The following is a 12,294-nucleotide window of genomic DNA, read 5'->3' as shown; positions in this document are numbered from 1 at the left end:
TGTGTTTTGTCCTGCAGTCTGAATGGCGGGCTCATTATAGCAGGAAAAGCACAGGGCAGGGTCCAGTCTGCATCGAGTAGGTCACACAGTTTGGTCATACTTTTACTACAAAAGCTTTTTACACTGTTTTGACAATGGACAACAATGACACAATAGTGTTTTATTTAGTATAAAATAATAGAGGTACATCTGGGGGTAAAATAATAGCTACTAGGTAGATTAAGTTCATTTTCGATTCACAATGTCAGATTTTTAGTGGCTGAGAGGTTGACATACAACATGACTGCCTATTAAAATGGCACAAACTATTCCTGAAACTGATGGAATTACTTCAAAAAACCTCTGAATAATTAATTGGTGTAATTAGGGTTTAAATGGCGCATTTTTGCCTCTGTTTAAAGGCCCATGTGGATTGCTGTTTTTCAGATTTGGGGGGAAACATCCAAAGAATTAAGCCAAGCCATCCAAAGCAAAATTGTGGATAGATGCTATCGTTAAAATTTTCATAGTAATTGAGCTGTCTTTTTGTGGCACTTTACCAAGTCACGTTGCTCAAGGTGCTGTACAATGATACCTCACATTCTTCCATTCAGTGTCACACAGACACACACGCACACACACACACACACACACACACACACACACACACACACACACACACACACACACACACACACACACACACACACAGATGCTGCCATGCAAGATGTTTTTTTTTATGGATTAACTTGACTTGTGAATATAAATACTTGTGTTCCAGAATCCTTGGCTTAATTCATTCGACTTCATTCCTGTTCTTAAAAACATTAAGGCATTGGCTCTGCAGGTACTAGGTCCTTACATGAAAGCTAATGTGAATTAGTCATTTAGAAGCTTTTAAAATTAATTCCAATTATTTTTGTAACATTCATGCTGATTAAAGTCATTCATTTTGGTGCAAATAAACCATTAAACTTCTGAAAATATGTCATAGTTAATCTAGTGTGTATTACTAGCTTTTATTATTTTGTAACTTTGCATGGAATAAACAGACATTCTAACTGACAAATGTATTGACATATGGAGCTCTTAAGGTACTTTAAATCTCAAAGTATCTTTATGCATTGCATTTCATTATGCACTCACTGATTACTTATGAGTGGCTTTTCTATTATTTTCCCTATTTTTATATACTCTCTTTCCAGATAACACAACAACATAAGGACAGGCAAAGTGAAAGAGGTGAAAAAGAACAGGCCATGGCTGAGGAGATAATTGTTTCTCAAAGTGGTAAGTTGCAGATATTTGTTCTCTTATTGTTTTTGTTGGAAAAAAAATGTGTTCATATTGGATGAATCCATTCCTTTTCTATCAGTCCTGGTGGCTTTATGGTCTGTACAAATCAACAAGTAACATTGCAATTAAAAAAAAACAAAAAACAAATAATGATTTCTGTGAACTCAGCAGACTGCTGTTATTCACTGCAAATACAGCACATCTGGAAAATATTCACTTGGCTTCACTTTTTCTACATTTTACAGCCTTATTCCGAAATGGATGAAATTCATTGTTTTCCTCAAAGTTCTAAACACAATACCCCATAATGACAATAAAAATTAAAAAACTAAAATCACATGTACATAAGTATTCACAGAACTTTGCCATGAAGCTCAACATTGAGCTCAAGAATAATCAGATTCCACTGATAATCAGTCTCCATCCTTGAGATGTTTCTGCAGCTTAACTGGAGTCCACCTGGGGTAAATTCAGTTGATTGGACATGATTTAGAAAGACACACAACTGTTTACATATAAGGTCCCACAGTTGACAGTGCATGTCAGAGCACAAACCAAGCATGAAGTCAAAGGAATTGTCTGTAGACCTCCCAGACAAGATTGCCTCAAGGCACAAATCTGGGGAAGGGTACAGAAACATTCTGCTGCTTTGAAGGTCCCAATGAGCTCAGTGGCCTCCATCATGCATAAATGGAAGAAGTATGGCAGAGTGGCCAGACGGAAGCCACTTCTTAGTAAAAGGCACATGGCAGCCCACCTGGAGTTTGCCAAAAAGCACCTGGAATCTCAGACTATGAGAAACAAAATTCTCTGGTCTAATGAGGCAAAGATTAAACTCTTTGGTGTGAAAGCCAGGCATAGTGTTTGGAGGAAACCAGGCACCATCCCTACAGTGAAGCATGGTGGTGGCAGCATCATGCTGTGCGGATGTTTTTCAGCAGCAGGAATTGGGAAGACTAGTCAGGATTGAGGGAAAGATAAACGCAGCAATGGACAGAGAAATCCTCGATGAAAACCTGCTCCAGAGTGCTCTCTGCAGCAGGCTTCAGGACAACTCTGTGAATGTCCTTGAGTGCCCCAGCCAGAGCTCAGACCTGAATCCAATTGAACATCTCTCGAGAGATCTGAAAATGGCTGCGCACTGACGCTCCCCATCAAACCTGATGCCCAAAGATAGGTGTGCCAAGCTTGTGGCATCATATTCAAGAAGATTTGAGGCTGTAATTGCTACAAAAGGTGCATCAACAAAGTATTGAGCAAAGGGTGTGAATACGTATTTACATGTGATTTCTTAGTTTTTTGTTTTTAATAGGTTTGCATGAACTTAAAAAAAATGGTGTCATTATGGGGTGTTGTGAGTAGAATGTTGAGGGGAAAAAAATATTTTACTCCATTTTGGAATAAGGTTGTAACATAAGAAAATATGGAAAAAAATTTCTGCTGATGATGATTCCGGACGCAATGTATCAATTTGTGGTTCTTTGGCCCTTTTTTGTTCTGCTGCTTCATTTATTTATTGTAATTGCAGCGCAAAGTTGCCTCTTTTGAAATGAGGATTATAATATCACCTTAAAAGATTATTTTAAAGGGCTTTGATGGAAACCAGGTTCATCAGTGTTGCCCTTGGATGTCATTTTGCTTTTGTCTTTCTGTTTACAAAATCCATCTACAATAGTTTCACTGAAATGTTTTGAGTGAAAATGAATAAGTGAATGAATCCATGATTAATTTATGAATAGGAAAACCTTTTTTGTGATACATTAAGTGTCCAAAGACAGATAATTTGTTCTCATCCCTATGCAGTTCTTCACAAATCTTAACTTTATGTGTGCCAGGCAGCAGACTACACAGTAATCACAGGAACCAGGAGCCAAACATTTATCGTTAATAATATTAGGGTTGCGACAATGTTGGCTGCAGTTCAAAGTCATAAAAGTAGTTTGAGTCATTTCTTCTTGAAATGTGTAAATGATTGGAAATAATGCTGCAAAACAACTACCGTGTTTCAGAATCAGAATAGCCTTTATTCGCCAAGTATCCACATGAATACAAGGAATTTGACTTCAGTTTGAGCTGCACACTCTCTGTACGGAATGTATAAATACACTGAATAATTCACAGTAAAAAATGTGCAAGCAAAATAAAATGTGCAATAAGAAAAAAATGTGTGAAACATCAACAGATTGAAGTTGTAGATGAGGAATATGAATTAATGAGATTTTTGGCAGGTGAATTTTTGATCAGGTTTTATGGCCCGTGGAAAGAAACTGTTCCTGTTTCTGGTTGTTTTGGCATACAGGGCTCTGTACCAGTGGGGATGAGTTTAATCTGATTGTGTCCAGGGTGTGAGGGGTCTGCAGAGATGTGACCAGCTCAATTCCTGGCTGGTATAAGTCCCAGACAGAGGGCAGGCTTGCTCCGATGATTTTTTTTCCACAGACCTGACAGTTCATTGAAGTCTGTGCCTGTCATGTTTGGAGGCAGAGCGAAACCAAACAGATGGAGATGCACAGGACAGACTGGATGATGGATGTGTAAAAGATGATGAGCAGTTCCTGGGGAAGGTTGAACTTCCTGAGCTGTCTGAGGAAGTACACCCTCTGCTGTATCTTTTTCTTGATGGAGTATTTGTGGCAGGTCCACTTCAGATCTTGGGGGATGGTGAATCCAAGGAACCAGAAAGTGTCCACAGTAGGCACAGTGTTGTTGAGGATGGTTATTTGGTGGTATATGAATGAAAAAAAGTAAGTCCCTTCGGCTGCGCCCTTGTTTGCACTCAGGGTCGCCACAGCAAATCCAAGGTGGATCTGCATGTTGATTTTGGCACAGGTTTTACGCCAGATGCCCTTCCTGACGCAACTCCACATTACATGGAGAAATGTGGCAGGGGTGGGATTTGAACCCAGAACCTTCCGAACTGAAACCAAGCGCATTAACCACTTGGCCACCACCCCTGGTATATGAATGAAAATTAATTAAAAAAAAATAGAAAAATTGGAGAGGGAGGAATGATGGTGGGTTCCTCCTGAAGTCTACCATTAAAGGCCCCCTCCCTATTAGATGCACATTGAATACCTGAGAGAACAAAGTAAAATGAAAATGAAATAGTCCGACATCATTGCCATGACAGAAGGGATCCATGAAGTTCATTATTTGTGGCTAGTGTCGACTGTCATAGTCCTCCTCTGCCAAAGTCTCGGTGTCATCTTCACTTTTCTCCACATCCGACTCAGAGGATGATGTCTGACTCAGGCAGTGTGATACTTGGGTCTTCTTGTAGCCATTCATCATACAACTCTTGCATGCGGGCTTTGAATGGACGGTTCCAACTCACATCAACGGGTTGAAGGCGGGATTTGTAGCCTCCTGGTATGACTGCTATGTCAGTGTTGTAGACGGCATGTCTACTTCGTCTCCGGATGACGGGTAGCCAATGCTTGATAGAGTCTGGATTTGCCCATGATTTCCTCTCAGAGCCACAGTAGTACACCTGTATGCCACTAGGGATTTCATCCTTGTTCATAGGCCTGATCCCTGGCAACAGTACCAAGGGTGCCAAATTAGTCTGTGTAGGCAGCCAAAGTAACTGTGACCCTATTTTTTGTCATGCCCTGTTGATGATACGGTAACTCCAGCTTGTGAAAGGTTACTCTTCCTGGCAGTTCAAACCAAACTTGTGTTTTGTCCATATTCTCAATCATATTGGTGTCATATTTGTGTATCTTGCACATTCTCAAGACATACACTCAACAAAAATATAAACGCAACACTTTTTGTTTTGCTCCCATTTTGTATGAGATGAACTCAAAGATCTAAAACTTTTTCCACATACACAATATCACCATTTCCCTCAAATATTGTTCACAAACCAGTCTAAATCTGTGATAGTGAGCACTTCTCCTTTGCTGAGATAATCCATCCCACCTCACAGGTGTGCCATATCAAGATGCTGATTAGACACCATGATTAGTGCACAGGTGTGCCTTAGACTGTCCACAATAAAAGGCCACTCTGAAAGGTGCAGTTTTGTTTTATTGGGGGGGGGATACCAGTCAGTATCTGGTGTGACCACCATTTGCCTCATGCAGTGCAACACATCTCCTTCGCATAGAGTTGATCAGGTTGTCAATTGTGGCCTGTGGAATGTTGGTCCACTCCTCTTCAATGGCTGTGCGAAGTTGCTGGATATTGGCAGGAACTGGTACACGCTGTCGTATACGCCGGTCCAGAGCATCCCAAACATGCTCAATGGGTGACATGTCCGGTGAGTATGCCGGCCATGCAAGAACTGGGACATTTTCAGCTTCCAAGAATTGTGTACAGATCCTTGCAACATGGGGCCATGCATTATCCTGCTGCAACATGAGGTGATGTTCTTGGATGTATGGCACAACAATGGGCCTCAGGATCTCGTCACATATCTCTGTGCATTCAAAATGCCATCAATAAAATGCACCTGTGTTCTTTGTCCATAACAGACGCCTGCCCATACCATAACCCCACCGCCACCATGGGCCACTCAATCCACAACATTGACATCAGAAAACCGCTCACCCACACGACGCCACACATGCTGTCTGCCATCTGCCCTGAACAGTGTGAACCGGGATTCATCCGTGAAGAGAACACCTCTCCAACGTGCCAAACGCCAGCGAATGTGAGCATTTGCCCACTCAGGTCGGTTACGACGACGAACTGGAGTCAGGTCGAGACCCCGATGAGGATGACGAGCATGCAGATGAGCTTCCCTGAGACAGTTTCTGACAGTTTGTGCAGAAATTCTTTGGTTATGCAAACCAATTGTTTCAGCAGCTGTCCGAGTGGCTGGTCTCAGACGATCTTGGAGGTGAACATGCTGGATGTGGAGGTCCTGGGCTGGTGTGGTTACACGTGGTCTGCGGTTGTGAGGCTGGTTGGATGTACTGCCAAATTCTCTGAAACGCCTTTGGAGACGGCTTATGGTAGAGAAATGAACATTCAATACATGACCAACAGCTCTGGTTGACATTCCTGCTGTCAGCATGCCAATTGCACGCTCCCTCAAATCTTGCGACATCTGTGGCATTGTGCTGTGTGATAAAACCTCACCTTTCAGAGTGGCCTTTTATTGTGGGCAGTCTAAGGCACACCTGTGCACTAATCATGGTGTCTAATCAGCATCTTGATATGGCACACCTGTGAGGTGGGATGGATTATCTCAGCAAAGGAGAAGTGCTCACTATCACAGATTTAGACTGGTTTGTGAACAATATTTGAGGGAAATGGTGATATTGTGTATGTGGAAAAAGTTTTAGATCTTTGAGTTCATCTCATACAAAATGGGAGCAAAACCAAAAGTGTTGCGTTTATATTTTTGTTGAGTATATTTCAGAAATTTGTCCAACTTGTTATCCCTCAGTTCTTTCGGGTGCTGAGCAACATGTGTGGAATATCGGCTTGATATGTCCTTCCACAAACTTCAAATACCAGCCATTGCATTACCATGTTACTTATGCAGTTGCAGTGCCTCGTACTTCAGACTCTTCCCTGTCACGTGGATGCCTGCTGTTCTCCGTTCATGGAACCATTTTAGCAGCTCCTCTTCAATGTCCTCATAACACACTTTCTTCCCCAACAGGCAGCCATTTTACCGTTTTGGCCAGGGTTGCAATCTTGTCCTTCCTACACCACTTCCAGATGCACTTCCTATTGACCAGGGAAATCCAAGCAGCAGGGTGCTTCCCCTTCTCTTCCACACCTTCTCTGTGATTTCACTGATGAATTCATCCCATCTGCTCAAAGTGATATTCATCAGTGAAATCACTTGCTGGAGTCAGTGGCTGCAAAGCAAACTTGCACCCTCTTGGCCCTTTCTGGAATACTTTGGACACCACTGCTGTACAGCATGCATGCAAACATGCACATGCAAACATACGCATGCAAACATGTGCATGCAAACATGCGCATGCAAACGATCGTCAATACATGACCCCCTTTTTTGAAAATTGCAGGCTCTCCGGGCATTTAATATAGTGAGTATAGTATGCTCGATCTCTAATGGTTAGATCTTTCTTGACATAGGTGCAACCATGCTGGTGAGCATGGGGACAGTTATAACTAATGTTGACAGACAATCCAAAAGCATTTAGTGGCCATTTGCAATTAACTATTGGGAATTTCAGTGGGATACAAGTTAGACTATGAATATGTAGACCCAGGTTTGGTTCCCAGTCAGGCTACCTATCTGAGTCCTTTAACAATTTACTGCATCTGCATTGTCTCAGTCTACATCACTGTAAATAGGGACTGGCCTTGCCTTGGGAAGTAGCCTGCAATGGACTAGCGTCCCATCCAATGCGGGTATCAGATTCTTGTCTCCTTCTTGCTATGGAATCCAGGGTGAGAATGGGTGCCAATGAACCTCATTGTCTACATAGGATGTGTTCTTTTTATTTTAAAGACAATAAGGAAAACAAAGTGGGTGTGAAGATTCTCCTGTTCACCAGAAATAAAACTTTTAGTTGATTACATCTTGTCATCTGCAAGCTTTTCTCAGATTGTACGTGTGCACACCACATGCATGTGCCCAAATTTACATTATCGTGTATGTCAACTCTGCATGCTTTTTTAAAGCAAACTACAAAATCAAAAATAAACTTAAGTGATGTGATGGAAGGATATGGGACTCTGTAGATTGATAGCGCCACTTCCTCACTAACACCATTAAATCTTAGTCTCCTGTGACAGTCGAGCGTAGGATTTTTTTTTTTTTTTTTTTTTGCATTTAAATAAAGATGTCATGTTTCATGAGAGAGGCCTTTACGGAAACAAAGTTGGATGTGTTTGTTCCTAACTCCAGACATGTCAGGATGCTGCAGGCTGATCATTTGCTGCTGTTTGTTCTAAATTGTTGTAAATTCAACAGTGTCATAAAATGAAGCATCTAGTCAGTTGTGTGTCTGTGTGTGTGTGTGTGTGTGTGTGTGTGTGTGTGTGTGTGTGTGTGAGAGAGAGAGAGAGAGAGAGAAAGAGAAAAAACAAAACTCCTGAGGGACTGCAGTGAAGTTTTCAACCACTGTGTGAGATTTTCAGCATGTTGCATCATGAGAGTAGAAATTTCATGGCAGCCAGTACCGCCAGCTACAAGTTTGTATGTAGAAGCAAAGAATTTGCTCTGTTTCCCCCTTAAATAATGAGGGATTAAGTGTATAACTAGCCCTTCTTGTAGAATACTTTGTGCTGTGGAAAATTAAACAGATACAGGCTGTTCCACAACTTCAATGTGTATTGCCTTTCTGTATTCCAATGTGAAAAATAACACATTGTCTTTTACATGTTCAAATGTTTCAAATACTAATGCTTTGTCAGAGCTGTATATGAGTTGAGTAAGATGAACCACACCGCCCACACCCATAGTGCTAATTGTCAATTTAATTTATTCATATAGTGACAAATCACAACATGCATCACCCTGAGGTGCTTCACAAAGGTAAGATATTACCTTACCTACCTCAATATACTCAACTCCAAAACCTCTATGACCATACAGACAAGGGGCATAGAAGGTAGACAGGGAAAAATAGAATATATTGTATAATAGAAGAATGTATGTAAGTTAGCAGTAGGTATTTTGCCAGTGATCATCATGAAAGTGTTCACAGAGAACTGTCTTTTTTTCTGTGAAGTGTTGCTGTAAAACTCTAGCAGGATCAAAGCGTTTATTGCACATAGGCAGAATCTGCCATGGACTACTTTTGTTTAAACATCCAAGATGAATTTCAGTATTGTGCTACATGACAATATTGTGTGTCAGACAGTGGTGTCTGGTGTGTGGCATGTACAACCCCTGGCAAAAATTATGGATTCACCGGCCTCGGAGGATGTTCATTCACTTGTTTAATTTTGTAGAAAAAAAGCAGATCACAGACATGACACAAAACTAAAGTCATTTCAAATGGCAACTTTCTGGCTTTAAGAAACACTATAAGAAATCAGGAAAAAAAATTGTGGCAGTCAGTAACGGCTACTTTTTTAGACAAGCAGAGGGAAAAAAATATGGAATCACTCAATTCTGAGGAAAATATTATGGAATCACCCTGTAAATTTTCATCCCCAAAACTAACACCTGCATCAAATCAGATCTGCTCATTAGTCTGCATCTAAAAAGGAGTGATCACACATTGGAGAGCTGTTGTACCAAGTGGACTGACATGAATCATGGCTCCAACATGAGAGATGTCAATTGAAACAAAGGAGAGGATTATCAAACTCTTAAAAGAGGGTAAATCATTACGCAATGTTGCAAAAGATGTTGGTTGTTCACAGTCAGCTGTGTCTAAACTCTGGACCAAATACAAACAACATGGGAAGGTTGTTAAAGGCAAACATACTGGTAGACCAAGGAAGACATCAAAGCATCAACACAGAAAACTTAAAGCAATATGTCTCAAAAATCGAAAATGCACAACAAAACAAATGAGGAACGAATGGGAGGAAACCGCCTAAAGGAAATGGGATTTACATACAGAAAAACTAAACGAAAGCCATCATTAACACCTAAACAGAAAAAAACAAGGTTACAGTGGGCTAAGGAAAAGCAATCGTGGACTGTGGATGACTGGATGAAAGTCATATTCAGTGATGAATCTCGAATCTGCATTGGGCAAGGTGATGATGCTGGAACTTTTGTTTGGTGCGTTCCAATGAGATTTATAAAGATGACTGCCTGAAGAGAACATATACATTTCTACAGTCATTGATGATATGGGGCTGCATGTCAGGTAAAGGCACTGGGGAGATAGCTGTCATTACATCATCAATAAATGCACTTTTACGTTGATATTTTGGACACTTTTCTTATCCCATCAATTGAAACGATGTTTGGGGATGATGAAATCATTTTTCAAGATGATAATGCATCTTGCCATAGAGCAAAAACATTTCAAGGAAAACATTCCTTGCAAAAAGACACATAGGGTCAATGTCATGGCCTGCAAATAGTCCGGATCTTAATCCAATCGAAAATCTTTGGTGGAAGTTGAAGAAAATGGTCCATGACAAGGCTCCAACCTGCAAAGCTGATCTGGCAACAGCAATCAGAGAAAGTTGGAGCCAGATTGATGAAGAGTACTGTTTGTCACTCATTAAGTCCATGCCTCATAGACTGCAAGCTGTTATAAAAGCCAGAAGTGGTGCAACAAAATACTAGTGATGTGTTGGAGCATTCCTTTGTTTTTCATGATTCCATAATTTTTTCCTCAGAATTGAGTGATTCCATATGTTTTTCCCTCTGCTTGGTCTAAAAAAGTAACTGTTACTGACTGCCACAATTTTTTCCCCTGATTTCTTATAGTGTTTCTTAAAGCCAGAAAGTTGCCATTTGAAATGACTTTAGTTTTGTGTCATGTCTGTGATCTGCTTTTTTTCTACAAAATTAAACAACTGAATGAACATCCTCCGAGGCCGGTGATTCCATAATTTTTGCCAGGGGTTGTAGTGAATATGAGTTGGGATGAGATTGTCACACAAAATTGGCAATTTTACCTCTTCCATGGAGGTTGGTTTTTATCTCTGTCTTGACTGTCTATTAGTGGAATTACTCAAAAAACAATAAAACATGGATTTGTGGAAATATCAATGTTAGAAAAGTAAAGATCTTCCTTCCTGTGGTGATGAAACATGATGTAGTTTTGACTTTGTAAGAACCACTTGGCACAGTGATTTTTAACAGTTTTTGGCCATGGCTCAAAAACTAACTGGTTAAAACCCTGATTTGACTCATTCTTGGGCTTGTTGCTGTAGTTCCCAAAGATTTACTCTATAGATTGTATTAATATTTACCAATGGGGCCATCTTTCCATGGAAAACATTGTTTTGTTGTATCACCTTCCTGTTTAACAAAAATGTCAAGAAAAAGACATATGGTGACCTGTATGTTAAGTTGAATACAAATAGGATTACGATGATAGGACTGGAGAAAAGGCCTTCTCCTGATTGACCAGACACACAAACTGAGTTTCAACAGTTTTGAGCAATGGCATTTTGAACCAGACTGTTAAACATTTGGAGCATGAGAGGATCCAAGAGAAGAACCACACTGGCATTGATTTGTTTGGAGCAAGGTTGATGTACAGAGTTGCCTTAACAGCAGAGGCCTAAATTTGATCATGCACAGCATGCGGATATGGGAAAGAGCAGTCATCTCAAAAATCGCATGACTGAGAAATAGGGAGACCATAAGGGCTTTCTCTCTGTGGCTGTGGATTTAGAGAAAGCTTATGACAGTATGCTGAGAGAGGAGTTATGATAATATATGAGAAATTATTTTGTGTCAGATAAATATGTGAGGGTGGTGCAGGCTATGTACAAGAACAGTATAACATGGTTGAGATCTGTGCTAGGAATAACACAAAGAAGACCTGAGAAAGTATGAAAAAATGGATCTATCATTTATTGTCGTTATGTTTAAGGTCAAGATCAGACCGGTGTCTCCTTGGATTATAATGCTCCTCGATGACAGTGTGACTGTGGAGAGGTGGAGATACAGATTGCAAAGGGAGATGAAAATGAGGCCAAAGTAATGGAAAGTGTGGTAGAGAGGTGAAGAGAATGCAGGAAGAGTGGAGAGGAATGGCACAAGTAATTTGTGAAAGAATTGGTATTTGCAAGGGTGAAAGGTAAAGTTTACACAGTGTTGCATGATTTATATACAGTGATGAGGATGGACACAATTAGAAATGAACATATATGGCAGGTAGGATGGTTTGCAGATAAAGTGAGGGAGGGAAGATTGAGTTGGTTTGGACATGTGCAGAGGAGTGACATGAGGTCATTTGTGAAAGTCATTGTCACAAAAGAGAAAACTGGAGCCCTCAAGGGGTCAAAAGAGGAGGGTTATGAGCATCTTCTGAACCATCCACACAGATTAACTAAAAGCTGAAAGGGTACTTATCCCTTCTGACATTCTCAGCCTCACAACTTCAATTTAACATCAGTCTTCCTGAGGTGAGTGAGGTGAAAGAGGCAGGGAAGAATAGAAGA

At 40.6% G+C, this 12,294-nt stretch overlaps 1 protein-coding gene across 1 annotated transcript in view; it reads left to right on the top strand.

Moving 5' to 3' along the window:
- Positions 1-12,294, top strand: part of lingo2 (leucine rich repeat and Ig domain containing 2) — an 845,050-nt gene that overhangs the window by 550,006 nt on the left and 282,750 nt on the right. Inside the window, exon 4 of the mRNA XM_034182013.1 lies at positions 1,185-1,269. The gene's annotated coding sequence lies outside the window, so the exon portion shown is untranslated. The remainder of the gene's footprint in view (positions 1-1,184; positions 1,270-12,294) is intronic.

The sequence above is a fragment of the Thalassophryne amazonica genome, chromosome 11 (assembly GCF_902500255.1).
Source record: "Thalassophryne amazonica chromosome 11, fThaAma1.1, whole genome shotgun sequence".
NCBI lineage: Eukaryota > Metazoa > Chordata > Actinopteri > Batrachoidiformes > Batrachoididae > Thalassophryne > Thalassophryne amazonica.
Note: the sequence above shows the minus strand (reverse complement) of the source record. Positions and strands in the feature narration are given on the sequence as shown.